This window comes from Bacillus rossius, chromosome 8, assembly GCF_032445375.1.
Source record: "Bacillus rossius redtenbacheri isolate Brsri chromosome 8, Brsri_v3, whole genome shotgun sequence".
Classification (NCBI taxonomy): Eukaryota; Metazoa; Arthropoda; class Insecta; order Phasmatodea; family Bacillidae; genus Bacillus; species Bacillus rossius.
The window spans coordinates 50,700,252-50,723,123 of NC_086336.1; the positions used below are offsets into that span (position 1 = coordinate 50,700,252).

The 22,872-nt window shown below is 33.5% G+C and overlaps 1 long non-coding RNA gene across 3 annotated transcripts in view; it reads right to left on the reverse strand.

The window, feature by feature from the left end:
- LOC134534904 (uncharacterized) overlaps positions 1-22,872 on the reverse strand; it is a 44,757-nt gene that overhangs the window by 3,112 nt on the left and 18,773 nt on the right. For 2 of the 3 annotated variants that reach the window (XR_010075553.1, XR_010075554.1), the window contains exon 2: positions 14,782-14,824. This is a non-coding gene — a long non-coding RNA (uncharacterized LOC134534904). Of the gene's footprint in view, positions 1-14,781; positions 14,825-21,623; positions 21,671-22,872 lie in introns of those variants that run through there. The other variant, XR_010075555.1, reaches the window with a different exon arrangement.

A 22,872-nucleotide genomic window follows, 5' to 3' on the forward strand; every position in this document is an offset into this window, starting at 1 on the left:
AAGTTAAAGATGAGTAACATATAACCTCGGTAGCAAGCAAATTCATGTGTTATCATGTTGCAAATACACTTATAATACAAAATTTAATGTATAATTCTTAATAAAATAATGCAGAGCATAATAAAAAAAATTCTGTTTTCAACTACATTTCTTTACATATATCAAAAGTAGTTTTCACGCCCACCATTAAAATTCACTGCCGAAGGACATGAAAGAAATTGTGAAATAAGAAAGAATTATGATTGTAGGTTGACTTGTTATTTGACTTACGAACATAATTCACTATTATATTTTTTTAAGTACAGGATCTTCTGATGTATTGAATTAAAACAGCAAGCATCATCTACCACAGAATCAAGCCGACATGATCAAGTCTTCAGGATCCAGGGAATAACTTCAATATATGAAATTGAAGAATTAGCGTATTTTTAATCCTCGATAGTTGTGTCGAACAAAGAAATACACAATGACAGCGATAATGTGAAACACAGGTATTGTAATGTAAGCTTTAAACTGTTATTTTTCACGAACCAGTAGGAATTAAGAAACAATCCCTTCAGGGTAAATGTAGAAATGTGTGTGTGAAAACAATGTTTTCCAATTCTTGACGTGACGTCTAATAAATTGATGAACGCCGGCTGCACGCATGAAAAAGTGTCCCACTACGGATGTGTCCTGTTTGTTCATTGTACACATGCGTGGCATCTCTCTTCATGCTCATTGTACGCATGCATGGCATCTCTCTTCCACTCGATTGGAACAACCATCGATTTGACTTTTCAATCATATTTTCGTCGTTTGAATTATTAATATTATGTAATTTAACGATCGTCCACCGATTTTCAACACAATCGGTACGGTTATTTAAAAGTAATGTTGAATATTCAAATACGTTTTGAACCAACAATGGTGTTTTACAGTTACACATAATAATTCAAATTACACCCGGGATATTTTGCACAATGTTTTAAAACATATTGTAACACATTATAAATGAGTTTGGTGTATTTGGGATGCGTATTTGTTATAAAATCGTGTTATAAAAACGAAATAATATTATTCCCCTACCGTGAACAAAATGTTTATAAATATGTATATAACATCAGAAACTATTATTTTACAAGTATGGCAGCGTGGCCGTGCGGTCAGCATCGCTAATTTCCAATCGAAAGGTTGTCGGTTCGAATCCCGGGAGCTGTGAATTTTTTTTTGTACTTGTAAAAATAAATACGGTGCACGAAACATTTCAAAAGTAAGAAATATATTTGAATTAATGAATGCAAACAAAAGTAAATTTATTAATTAAATTGTACATTTCATTTCACTCCTGTGTATCCATATCAAATAGTGATAATTCAATAAAAATGATTCAATTTTATTTATAAAAGTATGCAGAGGTAGATTTTATCATACAAAAAATAGAAAAATTTAAAAAAAAAAAAAATCTTCCTCAAAGAATATAATATTTTTAATGCCTAACTGGTTTGGTTGCAAAAACATATTACGGCTCAGTCTTAGGCTGAGTATGATATTTCCTTTTCTTCTGGATCAATCATTTCATCAATGTTTTGTTATGACGTTGTCACGTTTAACTATCGTCCGTAAACCGACTTTACAGACAACCAATTTTTTTTCTTTCCTTTCTAAAAAGCAGTAATGTCCGATAATTACTGAATCCTACATTCTGTCTACTGAATTGAAGTGCTAACCTGTAGAGAAAGGAATACATCAAGGACTTGTTTTACTAACCAAAGTACATGTTTGGTATGTCAGATATGGAATATCAAGGTATGTGAAGGTTTTTAAACAGTGCCATTGTAATTGCAGATTTTGGTTTTGCAATTGGTTATCTGGTACTACAACTCTAAGGTCATTTCCACTGATTTTTCAGATAATTTTAAATCATGTTCACTTTGACTATACCCAGAGGTATAACTGATGAGTAGAATCTCTTGTATTGCTCTACCCGACTTAAAAGAGTTAACTTTAGAAAATTAAAACTTTATTAATGTTTGAAAGATTACACAATCATTGAAATATTAAAACAACTGATTTGTTTACAACCGGTATATTTTGGAAACAGAGTTTTACTTTGATTGTTTATTTATTCAGAAACATTAACCAATTAATTATAATATCATTTTGTTTGTAAAGTGTAAAATTTATTTGATTAGTATTAGTTTATTTATTATCTTAAATCTTATTTACAATTCCTGTTAAATTGAGGAACAATAATTAATAGTAGTTCGAAGTCAAATAAAAAGTATCTTCAGAAATGTTTGAATCACATAATTGGATTTAAATTCGTATTACATGGGATAAACTAAAGAAGTGTATATCATTCATTTTAGACAAATAATATTTTAATAATATGTCTTATCGTGAATATTAAATCCAAGTTTAATTTGCAAAAAGAAAAATTAGTAAACTATGTTACAAATACATCAAGTAGATAAAATGTTAGTAATACATTATTGGAAACACAGATAATATTTTACTTTACAACTTGAAAAATTTAAGTGATCTATTGTTGCAAATACACTTATAAATAAAAATTTTGACAAAAAATAAACACATAATTGTTTAAAATAAAATATGAAGCTGAATTGTTTTAAAACATGTACAAGGTGGGGCAAAAGGTATCAGTTTTGAAAGGCTATTAAAAAAAAGGAGCAACCTACAGAAATGAAGTATATTTTTTGTATCAAGTTCTGAAGATCACATCAGGAAGATGGTGGCTATCAGCAGCGATACATTGATGAAGGTGATTTCAGAACTCTTTGATCGCTTTTCGGCATGTAGGGGTATAACTGTGATTTCCTCCTGAATTTGCATCTTCACTTCTTCTAAGGTGTGAAGACGATTTCCTTGGGGTTACCTCACAGGAAGAAGTCACAAACGCTTAAATCTGGGGTCTGCGCTGACCGGATTTAAGCATTTGTAACTTCTTCCAATGGGGTAACCTTAGGGAAAAGGTTTTCAAACATCTTCACACCTTGGAAGAACTCAAGATGCAAATTTGGGAGGAAATCGCCCCTACACTCCTCGAAATGTGCCGAAAAGCAGTCAAAGAGCTCTGAAATCACCTTCATCAATGGTTTGCTGCTGATAGCCACCATCTTCCTGATGTGATCTTCAGAACTTGATAAAAAAATGGGGATTATACTGATTACAATAAACCTTATTTATATAAGTTGCTCCATTTTTAATAGCCTTTCAAAACTGATACAACCATTTTGCCCCACTCTGTATTATAATACTAAGTACATGTTTTTATATTTTTTGCCTAAACAACTTAAGTAAATCTGTAAATACTTTCTACAGACAAAAAACTTTATTAAGCTAATTAAAAATTTAAATTTTTACAGTAAAAAATTTCATCACAAAATTATTTTGTTTTTCATGGCATCAATATATGTAGGCTAACAATTGAATGTGTCTCTACAGCATGATGAACGCTGTGCTATCTCTACATTTCAATTTTAACTAAGGATTGTCAAAATTGTAATGTGTATATTTTAAGTTATTATTTCTTTTATGACTATAAATTGTAACATGAAGTATTAATGGATAGCTGTATTGTTGTAAAGTTTTTTTTTATACTTATGTGCAATACATACGGATGAATCACGCACGTCTGCCTCTTTTCGAGATTTCTGAGACTTCCACAGCACCGTGATGACACATTTACAAACTGACAGAGATTAGAACCTACGCTACGAGAATATCCTCATGTTGTCAGTCAGATACGCTATTGACTATACTACTGTACACATTGTATGCTAGTGATGTTACAAAAGAATATATTATATGTACAAGCAATAGTTTTTTATTTTAAGGACTGCATTTCTTTACATTATGCATTTATTGAAATTTTTTGTAAAATCTCAAAAGGTAGAATAATTATATCAAGAAATTAATAAAAATATGTATTTGCTCAAAACAAAACTTTAAGCAAGCCATAAATGCAAAATAATGAGAAACAGTCTAACCAAATTAAATATTCTGCATTGATACACAGTTGAAAAACAGTTTCTTAATTTGTTGCTTTCTTCTTCATAGGAAGTTATTATGGTCACAATAAATATTGCAATTTTTAAGTACCTCTAACAATGGCCTATAGTCCTATAGTAATGAACCACCCCAAAAGTTTTCTTAAGGGATGTTAGGAAACCTATAAAAACCAAAACTGGATGACCAGACCAAAATTTAAACCCGTGGAATGTGAGTGTGGTAGGTTGTGGTGATAATTGGTATTGGTGGGTGGTAGTGGTGCGAGGTATTAGTTATGGGGGTGTTAGTGGTGATGGTTGTTTTGGTCATAAAAATTGTGCAACTGTAGAAAACAATAGTAATTTGGTTGTATATCTGGTAATAATGATGGTGACAGTGGTGCACATTTCCAAATATTTGTTTTTAAAATAATATTTTAGATATATCTATTAAAATTACTTAGTTTTTATTTATAAATACAAACTTTGAAAAGCCATTTTTGAAACAGAAGTAGACCACATTGTGCATACACCTAACTAAAAAGTAAATAATCAATATAGGTTTGAATGTGCCAAAGGAAATTAACATAACTATTATGATTGTCCCTTGTTATGACTCCTGTTGGACCACGTGCCCACTTCCTGCAACCCACATCCAGATCAATGGTGTGTCTGCGCGCTAGTTCAGGAGCCACAACACTTGTGCTTCTTGAAAGAGGCAACGTGGTGGATCAACATCCCTTGGGGGACGTGGGATTTCAAAAACTCCCTCCTTTACAGGATCCTTGAGCACCCAGCTGTGCAGACCTCTGTTCTGCTTCCTCACGGATCGTCTGTTGCACACGAGGCTGTTTTTGTTCTCTCGTAGCCCGGCCTGATAACGATGGAAGGCGAAGAAACGCTGCACTCGAGAGCAGGTGGTCAGTAACGATGGCCAGGGTCTTTGTAAAGTCTCAGGTGCCATGCATGCCTAGTCCCAGTCTAGCTCAGTCTCACTCAATTCTCCATGCCATATTATTTGCCTTATTAATGAGTCATATTTATTAAGTACTATTTCAACTAGTAAGCAATGTAAAATTCAGCAACTACCAAGTGCAGATTCAAGGAAGGGGCAAAGGGTGCAATTGCCCCTTCCTGAAGTTTGACTGAACTTCTGTTTACAAAAACACTTCCAAGTTGCAAGAAAATTTCAAAGTCCAAATATTTAATTTTTTTTTAAATTCCAAAACAGAAAACATTTTTGTCCAAATGACATACATTATTATCAAAATGTATATTCCAATTCATATTTATATCATATCAAAAAATTATTATATTTTTATTTAGACTATCAAAATTTTTTTAGGCATTGCATTTTTATTATTAGTAGGTGTTTGTATTTATATAAGCTTAAGAAAAAGTTAAAAATATTAAGTTTGTTGCTAACAAGGAGAGGGCACGAACTTTGGGTCACTGATTTTCACATCCCTTTGCGATAGTAAAGTACTTCCCAATAGCAATCTACCCTGTAAAGGACAAAAACCAGCTCTCAAATGTTCTCGAGAAATAGTCTACAAAAAAAGGCAGAACTGATAATTCCCATAATGTTACTCTCAGAACCGATAAGGCAGCATGGGCCAGCAGTTAAAGCACCCAACTACTACGTTGGCAACTTGGGTTAGATACCAGTGTCGTTACTTTATTTTTAATTTTTTATAGAATGTTCACTGATTGTGTGATCTGGTTCATAAAGTTATTAAAAATAAATTTTAATATTCTTTAAACAATGATAGATGCAGAGAAAGAAAAATATTAATTTTATGGCGAATTTAAATATTGACTCTATTGAAATAAACAGATTAATAAATAAGCATTAAGGATTTATACTTCCACGAAGCGAATAAATTTGTCTTCTTACTGTTATCAATAAAATACTTTTTATAAATAAAAAAGTTCCTAAGAGACTGATTATATTCTTTGAAGTCTCAATATAAGGTCTGATTATTCTTCCTGATTTTTAATAATTCATTTTATGTTATAATTTTTTTTTAAATTATTAATGGTGATAACTGTGATGGCTCGCGGTCTCAGCTTCAATGCCACAATCCTTATTTTTGACATTGAATTAAGGCAATAAAAAAAAAGCTGTAACTGTGGGAGCCAGACCTTATTTTTTTAAGGAAATTTCTTACTCTTTAAGAAATTATTATTTTTTAGCTATTTATTATAGTTTATTTGTTATTGAAAAAAAAAGAAATTTTTTTTTACTTTAACAGTTTAGTAACTATATAAATAATTATTGGTTTCACACACAGTAATCAAAAAAATAGAATGATTCAGAATTAACTTCCTCGAAAAATCTATATTTTATTTATAAAAACTATCTCCTCATGAGCGAGTCTAGATTTGAGCCTGGAAACAAAGTAAAGTTACAGCTATCAAGGTAAGTAAATAGTTCACAGTAAGGGCTTGTGTAATCAAACCTCTTTATGTAATTATGACACTTGAATAGGATTCACGGAAAATTAAATGTTTTCTGTGCAATATCACAATGCAGAATGAACCATTATTATCCTTCTTTGAAAAAAAAAAAAAAACAGTGACAAGTAACAGTTAATTGAATATTTTGCATTTGTGATTTGTTTCCACAAATGGACACCTACTAAAAATTTTGTTTTACACTAAAACACCTAAAATATGGACTCCTGCATCACTGGATTGCATGTGTGTCAACTCATTATTTCTGGTTCCCAGATCCTTAAACCTAATTTCTGTGACTTCCTTTGAAGGTACATTAAATATCATGTTTAAGAATCATCACTGTCGATGGGTGCAGCTCAGAGAACACATCAATATTATTGTCATGTCAACTCACAACAGACAATTACTAATGTAACTATTTACTACTAATTTTATAAACATAAACATACATTTTATACAAATATATATGCACAAATACTGACATTTACGAAACTTAGGGAATATAATTTTTTATGTACACAGGTGCTGCCACTGGTGATTGGGAAGAAGAGGGGGGATATGTGGATTGTCCCCTCTCCATAATTAGATGTTTCATTTTCTCTCCTCCCCCTCCCAATTAAAAATTATCCCAGAAAAAAGTTTTTTTTTTAACTTTACCAAATAAGAGTAAAATTAATTTTAAAAATGTGTTGTTTCAAGAAAATTACTAGCATTAAATTTTACAAAATATAGAGTCTCGATGTTTAATGTAGCATTCAAATAAAACAAAACATAATTTTTGCAACAATTATCATTAAAACACTTGCATATGAGTCCAAGTGCAATTAAAGAACTTCCATGTAATAGATGAACAGCATATTCACAAAAGTCCTCTTCTGTACAGCTGTAGTATAACTTCCGCAACTATTTTCTTTATGGTTTGGTAAAGTTTTACTTCATACAGTTATGTACAGAGGCTTACGGAGACGGAACATCCAAGTGTATGTAAAGGATTGAGAATAACATGGGTGTCGACTCAGTGCTCACAAATGGAATCATGCTGGTAAGTTGGGATAGAACCCACAATCTTTGCCACATGAGCATGATGCAATAGCGATTACTCTGATTGAGGACCCTATTTTCTTCACTGCAAAATTATTTATCTATTTCAAGAAATTCTTGTTATGGTAGCATAATATTTAAAATAATCTACTGCTTGATAATCCTAATGTTCTAGAAACATTTTGTTAACATTCTAATTTTAATATTTGAATGGTAAAGAAAACTGTCAGGATGAAAGAAATTTATATTTTTGTGTTGACGTGTCATTAGATTTTGTTTACAATTCATGCTCTGAAAAGGCTTATGAATTAGTAAAGTTGCAAAAAAAAAATGAATTTGGGTCCCTTTTCACAATGAAGAAAATAATTTTTGTTTGGTTACGAAAGTTGTAGTAAAGCTGTACAGAAAAAGACTTTTGTTAACATGCTATTAGTCTATTGCATATAAATTCTTTAACTGCAGAGTGACTCTCATGTAAGTGTTTTAATGTTAAATATACTGCTACCGGCAGACGTCTGTGCACGCGAGTCCCCTCCTGCTTGCTTGCTTGCCTGAAGTTCGTCACGGCGCGGTCTCTAGCCGGGCGACAACGGTACGTACCGGCGGTATACGCCTAAAAACATTTGCTCTTTGTAACAACAGTAAACATTAGATAACAGTACGAAACACGGGGGTATTTGTTAGCTACAACATATAACAGTAGTATTGTTGTGTGTAATATTAGTTATATAATTTTTCGTTAAGTGTATACACACAAATAGTGTACAATAAGCATAACTTTACCATTTCGTAACAAAGAACTATTGCTCATATGGGAAAGTTTGTATTGTCCGGATACAATCAAACGAAATGTAAGAATTACGGTTATGAACAATAAAACACATGCATACATTTTTTTCTTAACATAAACAATACAATATGTGAACAGTCGGTGGGTACAGATTAACTTTCCCACCAATATTAATACAACTTGTAGGTACGAATAAATCTATAAAATCAAGCAAACACAAAATTTCCACTCTAAAATGTTTTCAAATGGTTTTGATAGAGTACAACCACGAAACTAATCAAAACTTAGTACAAATACTAAACTGACTGAAATATACATATAATACTTACAAATTATCTGTGCCAACATTTAACACACACGTAAAGAAAATTTACATTTAAGAAAGAGTATAGTAAATACGTGCAAATAATTAGCTGTAGACAGAAGACTAACATTGATGTTCACTTAAAAATTTTAGTATTAGACATTACATAATCGTTTACTATAATTCATAATATAAATACAAACATAATTTATAGAAGGTTTTTTTGCACATTGCAAACCATTGTTAAAGCGGTTTTGCTAATGGTGAACCGACACTACAACAATCGTCACTATCACTGGCCTCTATGGACAAGTCATCGTCAGTGCTTTCTTCACCAAGATGAATAACAAATTCATCCAGTGCAATTTCCATTACACAGTCCTTCTTCCAATAATAATCTTCTATTTCCTCAACGTGTCTCACGTAGCCTTCCCAGTCATCTTTACTTACATTTTCAACTGCGTCTGTAGTTAACTTCAGGAGAGCTTGCAATGACAATTCTCCAGATACGTTCCGCTCGCGAACATGCTGTTTTATTTTTGCCCAAGCCAGCTCAATAGCATTGAGATCACACATGTACGGTGGCAAACGAAGTACTCTGTGGCCATGTTGTTTAAAAAGTTTATCCACTCGAAACATCTTTTCTTTTGGCCTGTGTTGCGCCAACAAGTCAAGTAGCGTAACTTTACGCATGCTTGAGTCACATGTTATGCCTTTCCGGTTCAACCACTCAATAATGTCATTTTTTGTTGCGTAATTTGATGGGCACTTGTCTTGCTGTTTTGAATGGTACGGGGCATTGTCCATAACAATTACCAAAGCAGGAGGTAAATTAGGAATAACTTTTTCTACTAACCATTTTTCAAAATTTTCCGCATTCATTTGCCCGTGGTAATCACCACTTGCAGCACCGGCTTTAAAAACCAAAAGAGCATTGTCCAGAAAACCATTCGCGGAACCAATGTGAATAATTATTAATCTGTTCGACGCATTTCCCGGCGTCAAAATACCTTTCACAGAGTCGGTTTTCTGCCAGCACTTATTCATGGTCAAGTTTGTATCAATCCACGATTCATCCAAGTAAAATATTTTGTGGTCTTATTTTCTTAATTGCCTCATTTCCGTAAGATATTTTGAACGCCACATCACAATGTCACTACGTTCAATGAGTAAAGAACGTTTCTTCTGACACTTCTTCCACACAAATCCCATGTCGTGAAGGATTCTTCTCAGTGATCTCTCACTCCACTGCCATTCAATTTTCTCATGTAAAACAGGCATTAGTTTACCTATTGTTGGAACAATCTTTTTCGTGGTATAGAATTCCTCTATTGTGTCTCGTATAACTCTCTTGTCGAAACTGTCCAGCTCAATGCAGCCTTTCGTTTTGGGCCTGCAAATAAAATTATTCTCTACTTACAATTATGCCAAATGCAACAATAAAATAATTATCATCAAACTTAAATCAATGCAGTTGTGAAAAACGTATCTTACGAAGTAAAAATGGAGATATTTATCTTAATTTTTAATATGTTAAAGTAACAAAAATAAGCATACAAAAATCACGCTAACCTAAAATACTTTCCAAATGAAACTATTAACAACATTGCTCGTTAATAACTGCATTTTGTAGTGAAAATACAAGCTAAATTATTCAGAAAATTTGGCAGTGAATCATTGCAGCAATGACATTAATTAATGCCTTTTTTAATATTCGTGTTTAAACAGTGTATATTGACAACGACCTGTTTTAGATCAAAGTAAAATTTTTCGCTTGTTTTAAATATTATATTCACAATACCTGCTTTTCCCTGGGGTCGTTTGGGGCTCGTTTGGACGTTCTCTGATGGCTTTACGCATACTGCATATGGCTCTTTCACTAACTCCGGTATATTTCGCAGCTCTTGCTGTTGCCCTTTGAAGTGGCTCCAGAAGACAGCCTTTTTTAGCCTCTTCATCGCAACACTGAATCACAGACTTTATAATTACACGTTCACTGCTGTGAATAACTTTCCCGTAACGCTGTGACCGTCCTTTACCCTCCATAGCCTTCCACGCGACTAAACTATGGGTGGCTAATGTTTGTACAACAGCTGATAGACTAATCTGACCTGTGCGCGCACCTCTTCCCCTCTCGCATTCGTTACCCCGCTTCCCCCCACTCAGGCATGCACAGACGTCTGCCGGTAGCTGTAGTAAATTTTTTAGTTTATTTGAATCCTACCTCAACCATTGAGACTGTACATTATGGAAATTCAGATGCTAGTCTTTTTCTTGACTAGTAACAGATTAAAACAATAAATTACCTAGAAGAGATGGGATTTTGAATACAATTTGTAAATTTAAATATTTATTTTGTTGTTAGTACCTTTAAAATATAAGGCAACCATGCAATATAAACACAGGGAACAGAATTTCAAAAAATTTTAGTAATTGATCATTAAGATATATCAAAAAGTCCATACAAAACTTCATCTGGTCACCAGTCAACATCTGTTTGATATGCAACTGCAGGCCACAAAATTAACTTGTAGAAATCATCTAGTCTTCAGGTAAGTAGCAGAACAAATTATTCAGTCCCCAATCTTCTGTTTCTTGATGGGGAATATCTCTTTATTGAATTGGCTTCAATGGTTGGTAGCATGACATCGGTGGTCTTTTCCAACTGAAATGTATGTGAAATCAGACCACTTATCCATTCACTGGCTTCCTCAATGTTCTCCGAAAGAGTATTCTAAATAATGTTATTTGGTAATACTGAAGGGCTCTCTTGTCTCACGACCACATTTTTTCGCCTCTTTTGCGTCTTTTGCAGCCTCAAACACTGCAGCATGGTAAATTATCAAACGGGTTGAAGCAGTTCTTAATTAACTGCCAACACAAATATTTGCTCTTACGAAACTTGAAGCACTGAATCACACTTCCTAGTTTGTTGTACCTAACTGAGACAGCTATAACTTCAACAATTTAGAATGGTATACATTCCAATTTTCAATAATATTAATGAAAAAAAATCTTCTGTAGAAACATGCACGTAAGGCTGACAAAGCTGTTTTACAGTTTGTTACCAACACGAGGTGTCGGAATGTGAAGGTACGCAGTCAGTTGCATTGCAGTGACCCGTGCGACGTTCAGCGGCAGCCAGAGGGCTAGAGGAAGGGAGGGTTGGGATACATGAACAGGGTTCCCACACTCTTACTCTAGACCTGAATTTCTCCTGTCTCAACTAACATTACATTTATTTTCCCTGTCTCATCAATCAAGTGTGCAAGATAACATACACATATTAAAACTTCAAATACTTAACAAAAAACATTTCAACCACATGACATATCAAACTGATCATAAAAACTTTTCCCAAAAAATTGGTTGTCTGTAAAGTCGGTTTACGGACGATAGTTTAACGTGAGGTCATAAAAAAACATTGATGAAATGATTGATCCAGAAGAAAAGGAAATATCATATTCGGCCTGAGACTGAGCCGTAATAGGTTTTTGCAACCAAACCATTTAGGCATTACAAATATTATATTCTTTTAGGAATAATTTTTTTTTAATTTTTCTATCTTTTGTATGATAAAATATATTTCTGCATACTTTCATGAATAAAATTGAATCATTTTTATCGAATTATCACTATTTTGTATGGATACAAAGGAGTGAAATGAAATGTACAATTTAATTAATAAATTTACTTTTATTTTCATTCATTATTCAAATATATTTATTACTTTTGAAATGTTACGTGCGCCGTATTTATTTTTACAAGTTCAAAAAAAATTTCGCACCTGCCGGGATTCGAACCGTCAACCTTACGATTAGAAAAAAAACCGCTGACAGCTCAGCCACGAGGCCATATTTGATAATAGATAGTTTCAGATGTTATATATATATCTTTATAAAAATTTTGTTCACGGTAGGGGAATAATATTATTTCGTTTTAATAACTCGATTTTATAACAAATATGCATCCCAAATACACCAAACTTATTTACAAGGTGTTACAATAATTTTAAAACATTGTGCAAAAGATCCCGGTTGTAATTTGAATTATTATGAGTAACTGTAAAACACCATTGTTGGTTCAAAATGTATTTGAATATTCAACATTACTTTTAAATAACCGTACCGATTGTGCTGAAAATCGGTGGACGATCGTTAAATTACATAATATTAATAATTCAAATGACGAAAATATGATTGAAAAGTCAAATCGATGGTCGTTCCAATCGAGTGGAAGAGAGATGCCACGCATGCGTACAATGAGCAAACAGGAACATCCGTAGGGGGACATCCGTAGAGAGACACTTTTTCGTCCGTGCAGGTGGCGTTCATCGATTTATTAGACGTTGTCACGTCAAAAATACACAGTTTTCACTGTCATCATTTCCACCAATGCTATGCAACCAACGCTGCTAGTCTCTAAAACAAAAACCATAATTTTTGATCAAACTTTGAAACAATACATTACTAATTGTGACCTAGTGAATCTACATTTGATTGTGCTTCAAAGCATCAAATTAATACCAATTTTACTCATTGATTGTTCTCTTACAAAGAGAAGGGGTTCCAACCACATATGAAATAGAGATTAAAAAAAAAACAGTTTTTAAAGTATTAAAAAAAATCACAATTGATAAAAATAATAATCCAGTTTGGCAGCCAACATTAGGTCTATTTTCCCTGTGTTTTCCAGGTTTTGAAGACACCTTTTAAAATCCCTGCATTTTCCAGATTTTCCTTGTGAGTTTATTCCTGAGTGAGTTTACCTCTAAAATGAACTGCATGACATAAAAACTCACAGCAGCCATAATAAGCAGCAATGTTTTTTTTAAAATTGAACAGTGGATAAACGGCATTGGAATTAATATTGGTAAAAAAAGAAATAACTAAAGGTATGTAAAAAATGTATATTCAATAGACCATACTAGAAAATGCAGAAGCAGTCATTCTGTTAAATTTTAAGGCATTACGAGAGGGAACAAAAGCACACTGCCATTCGTAGGCATAGTAAAAGAGTTTCCCCGCTAGATGGGGTTAGTTGATACCTTCACTAAATAGCTGCCCAGACTGGACTGGGTCAGTTTGTAGGTTAACATTTGATTGTGGTATTGTTTTTCTCTTACTTGTTCTCGTGTTCCACCTGCAAAATCGTTATGGCAGATGATAAAAAAAAAAAAAAAAAAAAGCAAAGTGTTTGAAACTTGAAAATTCAGCAACGGAAGCTTACCAAATGTTTCAACAGGATTTCAAGGAGGATGCTACGAGCCACACTCCTTCTGGGCACCCTTCAAAATCTCGAAACAATGAAAAGTTGAAAAAAATCAGCCCAAAAATAAATGAGGATTGTCGTTTCATGATTTCAGAAGAGACAGAAGTGAGTTAGAGCTCATGCCAGCGGATTCTGACAGGATTTGCAAATGAGACGAGCTGCCACTACATTTGTTCCTCGTCTTCTCAAACAGGATAAAAAAAACAGTCGATTGACAGGACTTGGCACACACGGCCTTAAAAGTGAACCACTATTTGGCCTCTCAGGGGCGGTCTGTCATTTCCCACCCTCTGTATTTGGCAGACCTAGGCCCATGCCACTTTTTCCTGTTTCCGAGGATGATGAAAAATCTAAAAGGGATGATGTGGAGGCGGTAAAAACAGCTTCGCAAAGGTCACTGGAGGATATCAAAGTTGAAGAGTTCCAAAGGTGCTTCAAACAGTGGGAAAAAAGACTTGCCAAAGTGTATCACATCTAATGGAGAGTACTTTTAAGGCGGCTGAAGAAAGATTGTAAAAAAGATAATAAATACATTATAAAATATATGACAAAAAGCTGTTTTTTGGGGTCCCCCCCCCCCCATACATGCAGCATTTTTTATTTTGAAATCTTTGTTGAAATGTCACCCTGTGGTCTGTTTTATGGGTATGTGATCATTTAAGTTTCAACCAACTGTTAGAGGGATTAAATCAATACGTCCACAAAGTATTCTATAAAATTTTCGAACTGCTGACAATTCTGCAGAAAATAGCGCACAGAAAAAATTTCTCTGTTTGAAATAATAGTATTTTATATAAATAAACGTATGCAATAGACATAACCTTCAGTACAATTTTTAAGGGAAAAAACTTATATTTTTGATAGTAGAGGCAAAACTGCTTCTTAATGATTTACACTTAGTACTATACTGCAGAGAAACTTACCTCAGCACTCAGTCCCAAAAAAGATTCTAATGCAGAAGGGTCACTGCAAAGAAGAAATAAGTGTTAAAACATATCACTTTTAATAACTTCTCATAAGAAAGATTATAAACTTACTTTACAAAAGTGGACTCAAGGGAAAAAAAATGTTTCATACATGAGTCTTAAATACTCCTACTGCCCTTTGAAACAACATTTATGGAATCAAACACAAGTTTAATTTCTTCTTCAATCTGTATGTAACCAAATTTCAAACCATTTATAATTCTACAAGTGAAAATTGTGTATAAATTGTTTATATCATCTACAAGGCTATACAAAGGTCTGGATCAAAGGCTTTGCAACAAAAAATTAGTTTTTGTAAACATACCGCTGGTTATAATATATGTAAATGTGCACATGTGAACACTAGGAGTCAAATCTATAAAAATAATTGGCTGAGATTGGGCATATATGGCATCTAACAAGACAGTTGTTATTTTGTTCATTCAAAATGAAGATGTTTTTTTAATAATAAAAATGTAATATTTTGACAGGTAGGTATTTTTTATATTTTAACGATTAATGTAAAGTTAGTGAAGACATTAAATCATTTACAAGATTATGTTCTTTGAATGATTTTTCTAATGGGTAAGTTTGATTTAACACACTATCTTGGGATAGGAAAAAAAAAACTATAGGAATAGACACACGAACAAGCCATTATAAAGTGACATACATGATTATGCAAAATAGAGAATTTCATGAAAGGAATTTAGTCAGATAAAATGACGGCAAAGACAAAATAACACGATGAGACAGTTGTATCAAGAACAGAAAATACAGATAAACCAACAACTCTGGACATACAGTAAAGCACAAACTAACTCAAATTATGAAACTAAACACATAATCTGGACATGAAATCAGCAATGTTGAATACGGTAGTCTTTCTATGATGAAACTTTGCACACAAATGCAAAGCATCATAGAAAACTTACCATGTTTGTCTGTGCTATTGTTATCTTGTCACCCAAATGGGTTTGTTAGTGCATCACAAAATAATTATAGAACAAATAACTTGCTTATTACAGAGAAGAATAAAGGAAATTACGTAATTACTTATGACTCGGAGAAATACTATTTTTATAAGCACATGTAGGAATTCTAACAAAAAAGATTACTTTAATTTGTTTTAAACCAAACTTTTCATAACCATTTAGTCATAATCCTTAATAGAAGCAGTGGTACCTGAAAAAAAGGCCATATTTAATTTTTAAATCATTGCTTATAGCTCCAATTAATTATTTTATGTTTATATCATCAACAGGCATTTCAAATTCTTAAGATACTTTAGCAGGGAAAATTTAATAGAGTGAAATTGCTTCCAAGCATTCAATTACATATCAGTTTTTTGGAATGAATAGAACAATTTTACATTATTTTTTTATTACAGCCACAATTAGTACATATAATGCCGGTTCTGAAGTCTATCTTATTCAATGTCATTAAATCCCAACTGTTTCTAAGCTGATTGAACATGGTAAATGCTGCAAAAACATACTGTTACGAATGTGACATTGGCTGAGACACGTGCAGGTGCAGAGCTGGCTGGCGACTGCCGCAACATGATATGCGCCGCGCGCACCTGTAAGATAACAAGGATTGTCGCTTTCCCCCCTCCTTCCCACCACTCCCCGCGCAGCGCCCTGCCTTTGACACGTAACTGAAACTTGACAGCTGTAAAGTTACGTGGGCCGCCGACACGTGTTTCAAGAGATTTCTACCGTTGTGTCGGCGCGAATTGACGCGACTGGCTTCGGCCGCTCTCGTGAGTTCTGGAATTGCGCCGGGGTCTATATATAGGTCCAAGGACGTCAGTCTGAGTCAGAGAGTCAGTGAGTTCGGAGTGTTCAGTCGGGAGTTCTCCCGCGGCGGAGTTTCCGGGCGATAGTGCCGCGGGTGCGGCAGAGCAGCGAAGTCCTTGGACGAAGGTTCCAAGGCAGGGAGTGAGTAAGTTCAGTGGAGTCAGGAGTTTTCCTGCGGCGGAGTTTCCGGGCAATAGTGTCGCAGGCGCGGCGGAGTCCCGAGCGAAGTTCCGAGCGAGGCGTCGAGCGGATATTCGGCGAAGGCAAGTGTCGGCGGCGGCGGAGTGCAGTGATGGAGACCCGCGGCGGAGACCCACGAGGGGTGCTGCGGCGAGAGTTGCGCCAGAGGTGCGGCCCAGCAAGGTGTGTGGAACGAGTGACTGGGGAATAGAAATTTCTTTAAGTGTAGTTAATTATTTGCCATCTTAGAAGATTATTTGTAAGTGAAATAAGTAGTGGCAATAAATAAAACTGTGTGTGTAAAATAAAATCTTTAATTGGGCTATCCTTTACGAACCCACGGTAAATCGTAACAATACATTCAAAAACATGCCAAATCATCACACATTATGTTCATTGTGCAATTATTGATATATTAACATTGGAGCCATAAAAATAGTTCAAATCCATTCACACAAATATACTCAAAATTGTTTTAATATTTACAGGAATTCATAACCAAAACAAATCTCCTTCAAACCTAAGCACAAAAAAAATCTTGCTAGGAGCGCTAAACACATTGGTTTCCAAGATTTCCCGAGTGTGTCCAGTATTGAATTCTATAGTATTTGGAATCACTGTGTTTTCTGGAGTTGTTTGTTTTTCTGTATTTACTGATCCTGTGATCATTGTCAGCATATTGTGTTTGTCTGTGCTGTCATTTTTTCTGACTCATTCCTTTCATGAAATTCTGTGTGTTGTTCAAGTATGTGGCAGTCAGCTGATACTGGCTTTTTCTCAATGAGTTAATAATGTATTCATTGTTGCTATTTATTCTTAACATATTTTTCTATGACAAATACTATAAACCACCAATGGTGTATGTCCAAGGTATTAGGTTAAATCAATTATACTTTTATTCTGCATAAAATGCTAAGCTATTAAGACCAGAAAATAAAATGACTTTTAGAAATTTAACATTAATATTTGCTTGTATAAAACCTAATTAAAATTAAAATCAGCAAAATAAATAAATAAATAAATAAATAAAACCTACAAACTGGCCAAACCTTCGACGCTACTCTTTGTAAAATAGGGAAAAAGGTATTTATTTTCCAACGAATTAATAAGACATATTTGTTCATATAGCTATGCGTAAATAAAGTTTGGCAAAGAAAAATAAACCATATTTCCACGAAAATTGTATCATTTGATCCAGAAGCTAGAATCCTAATTTAACATTTTGGTCGTTCCTGTGGTCCACCATTAACTCACCATATAACCCAGCAAATCATGTAATTCTGAGACTGCGTATATCTAAGATCCAACACCTACCAGCAACTTGCATTTGTTTAGTAGCCTACTTTTTGAATTTAAACTGGCAAGTGTTTGAAAAAAATAACTAATCTACAAAATACACAATTACAAAATTTTTAACAAAAAAAAACACACATTTTCATAGAAAAAGGGATGGAAAATATCAAATTATTTTTATTATTATTAATACTATAACTAATTGAATAAAACTATAGTTAAATTTGACAAAAAAACTGCATCCATTCAAAACTTCTAATGTTTAATCGAGAGGCGACACTGCACATTTTCCCGAATATATGCTGCTCTTTGTGCTTTTTTTCTGCACCTTCATCCCACAAATGACAGGAGGTAAAGCCCTCGATAACTCTCAAGCATGCTAGTAATAAATATATGTATGTGTACACATACACACACATACATATGCATACATGCCCTCTCGCTTTCTCTTTTGTGCACTCCCTCATGCACACACTCTTTCTCTGTCTTTTTCGTGTACACTCACTTTCTTTCTGTCTCACATGTCATGTTGAATTTTTTTATAATTACATTTTTAAGGCTATTTCAAAAATTTTAACTAAATACCGCACTTGTATTTGTTGTTCTGCCCAAAATATTTAAAAAGATATTCACTTAGTTATACAATGCAGGGACATGAAGGGAAGTAACAGGCCATTACCTACAATAAGGAATCACTTCGACATTTGCCTGGTTTCAGGAAACATGGAAAACCAAACTTAGGATGGTAGAACTGGTATTCGAACCCGGGTTCTCAGAAATGCGAGTCCAGTCCTTGCTCCATATGATGGACGGTAATGATGACAGGCAATGCTTGTATAATAAGCTGTGAGAGAGTTCTGCCTATACCAAATAAGAAACTTTGTGATGAAATTGAAAGCAGCAATATCCCAAAAAAACTAATACTAACATCTGCTATGTTTTTTCCACATGAGTAAATAAGAGGGAATTCATATAATGTGCACGGGAAATGAGAAAAAAAAAGGGGGAGGAGGGAAAGTAGGTTTTCATATTTTTACATATTTCAGTCACAAATTGTACCAACAGTGTGATACTTCTGTTTGAAATTGAGAAATGAATTCAAATGCAGGCAATAAAATGTTCCAAATAAATCAATTAACTATAACAGGATGTCCACATAAATCTAATAAAATTAACTTGACAATAATTCCTGACCAAAATTTCAACTTTTCCTGATTTTATTATAAATAATTTGCCCATCTTGCAATTTTCTGAAATAAATAAAATCCACTCTCGGACATCCCAATTTGGCCAAAATCAGATTGTCTTTCGATGGTTATCCACTCTCCGAAAGGCTTTTTAACAGAAACTACTCAACAGACATTTTTCAATGGTAGGTTGACTGCAGGATGAGGAAAGCCAACCACTTGAAAATGAATATGGTCTGAAGCTCATTCGATTGCTTGTTCGTTTGAAAGTCGACGAGATGAATCATGTTTTTAATACATAACTTTTCACTACAACATTTTTGTTTGTGCATATGAATTGTACAAAACACATTTACACCATGGCAGAATCGTAATTTGAATTTCTGCAAAATCAGTTTTGAAATAAAACTGGTAGGGATAAAAATTGTTTCACCAATAGGGATTGCATACACAACTTGTATTGTGTAGTGATGGAAGTAGATTTGGAGGAATTGATAAATCATATGGACAAGTTTTATGAATTCTTCGAAAGTCTTGAAATCCATACATTATTATATTTTAATATGTGGGCAACCACAGTTCTAAAAGAGCACTGGCGAGCTAATCCCAAGAAAAAAGCCTTTGAAAATTTAAGCAAAATTTATGAAATATTTAAATTTAAATTTGGTCAATGGCACAGTGGCCTAGATGGCACAGTGCTTGCTTGCCACCCAGATGCTTTGGTTTAGGTTCTCGCTGATGGTCACTTTTTTAAAATAATCTACATATTTTAAAATAAAATCTACTCTTTAAAAATGTTAATAATTTAAATATAAATATGTTATTTATTTATAACATATTACTTGATATTTAAATTACAGTAATAATTCAATCTTTCAAATATAAAAATATAATTGGAAGGTATTATAAAGACTCTTGTCATTAAAATTACAATTACATTAAAAGTTAAAAAATATTCCATTAAACAGTTACAAAATATTCTGTTGAAAACGGGTTTTGACCTGACCTGAGCAGTTGCGTTTCTGTAAGTTTTTATGGTTTCTATTAGAAAGTATAATGGCGTAAATTCTTTTGCTTGCCCCACTTTTGTAATAAAGTTCATACAGTTTAATCATTCTTATTTCTCTGCAAACTCTGAACAAACATGCCAGTTTTTTATTCTTGAATGAACGAAGTATGTTTTTAAACAGCTCTACATCAACAAAGTTGTTTGTGTAAACAATCATATTTTATTAACTGTGGAAGATGAAAAAAAAAATTATAAAGTTTTTATGATAACTATTCACCAGGTGTTCTTGATGTTCTTGTTTGTAAAACAAAATATTTGAATTAAGTTTATTGTAAAAAAAAATCCAAATTTTTAATTAATATAAGAACTATTTATAACTATTTTTATACCCATTATTATTTTATTTTTTAAAGATTGAATTGTTACTATATTTTAATATTAATATCATGTAATATGTAATACATTAAAATATTTATGTTTAAATTATTAGTATTTATAAAAAGACTTACTTAAAAAATAAAATAAAAAAGTGTTCACCAGTGACAATCAAAACCTAAGCATCTGGGCAGCAAGCATGTACGTTACCACCTTGGCCACTGCGCTGATGCTGTGCTTTATTTTCAAAGGTTTTTTTTTCTCGGAATCGGTGGGCCAGTGCGCTTTATTATATTAAAGGGGTACACACTCTAAAGGTATACTGCTAATACACAGAATTCATCCTGAAGTGAATTTCCCGAGCCGTGCTCTCTCCTTGTGAGCAGTTCATTCAAGAAAATATTGTGCAGTATTGCCAGATCTCTGCTGAAAGCGGAAGGGAGCAGGCTACCAGCTGGCAGACAGTCGAAAGGTGTTTATTAAGTAAGAGAGGTGGAGAGGCTGCCAAGTGAATGAGAATAGACTGAGCTTTGGAAAGATGACCCTGAATTCAGCCCATTCGTCTATCTACCCTTGCTTTATAAATTTGTTTTAAATATTTAACAGAACCTTGCATAGGTATGCAATTTTATAGTACATATGACTATGTACTTCATAACAATCTATAAAAAAAATACTCTCAGAATCTGAATGATTACCTAATGGAGCTTGATATTTCCCCCTCAAATTACTTTTCCAGGATTTTAAGTAAATTCGCTGACCTTCTGGAATGTGGACATCCTGTATAATCCTGGACAGATCCCTTAATTTATGACAACCAAAATGGTTTTCATATAATTTCCAGATGTCATCATTTCTTTTATAATGTGATCCCTGCATACTCTACACAAACTAAAGAAAACTTAATAACTGTTAAAGATCCTATGCAATGTGTTATGTTTATAACATACTCACTCAATAACATCCAATAACTTTTGTGACCCATCATCCATGTCCGCTTGGTAGTTTATCGCAACCAAATTGGTGACCTCATGATGGTGATGGAAACCATCGGTCAAGCCTAGCAAGATGCCGCCAATTATTGAGCCAGTGTATTCTTCCTACTATTAAGTAATGAATTCTGCAGTGCTGCAGCGGCATCTGTATTCACATAAATATTGTACTAGTGATCTACCCCATCATCGTAGGAACCAGTGCGATATGTCGCTGAACAAACACACTCCAGGCTGCAGTTCATCCCTACAACATATACACATACACATCCCACCATCAGTACTATTCACACACGAAAGATTATGACAGAAATAAGCAAGTAGAATATAATTTTAAGTACATTTCTCAACCACTCCAGCTGTCAACAGGCTCATTTAATTCATTTTGTTTAGTTTGATATTAAGCATGTTTTTTTTAGGGATGATTGTGTTGGCTCACGCTAATACTTAATGAATCAATCATAAATGTTATCATTAAATGATTCATGATAAATATTCAACTCTCTGCAGTATATGGCAAACTTCTTAAAAAGGCAATGGCAGGATTAGTATCCATTGTCATGGGCTGTCGTGCCGGGAAGCGCCTCAAGGGAAGTAGAGTTTAGCCCCGCCAGAGCTAACGGTCCCAGCCAGGGTGACTGACCCTGCTTTCTTTCCTTCCGGCCAATAGGGAAGCTTCATTTCAAAGATGAGCAGATATCTCCCAAGAAATTATACATATACGAGTTATATTTTGAATAAATTATTCTTATCTCCGCAGGAGGTTATGAAAAGAAGACGTAAAAGAGCATATAATGAAAGTTATTTTAGATTTGTACGATTTTTTTTGGCGCTAATCCGTACACTACATATTTACCATTATCTATTTCTAATATTACTATTATAAATTTTTTTTCATTAATTTATTTACAACATCTCAATATGTGTAAGTGTTCAATGATTTTTGAAAAAATGTAAAATTTACATGACACTTTGAGCTATGCAGTAATGTACATAGTTTTTAATGTTTGTGTGAAATGTTTGTATGTCGATACTGTATTTATTTATATTATGTATTTTACATATCAACATACTAACATTCGCATACACATAAAATACTAACTACATTACTGCACAGCTCGAAGTTTAATGCAAATTTTACATTTCTTCATAAACCACTGAACACGTACACATACTGAGATTTTGTAAATAAATTAATGAAACAAATCCAA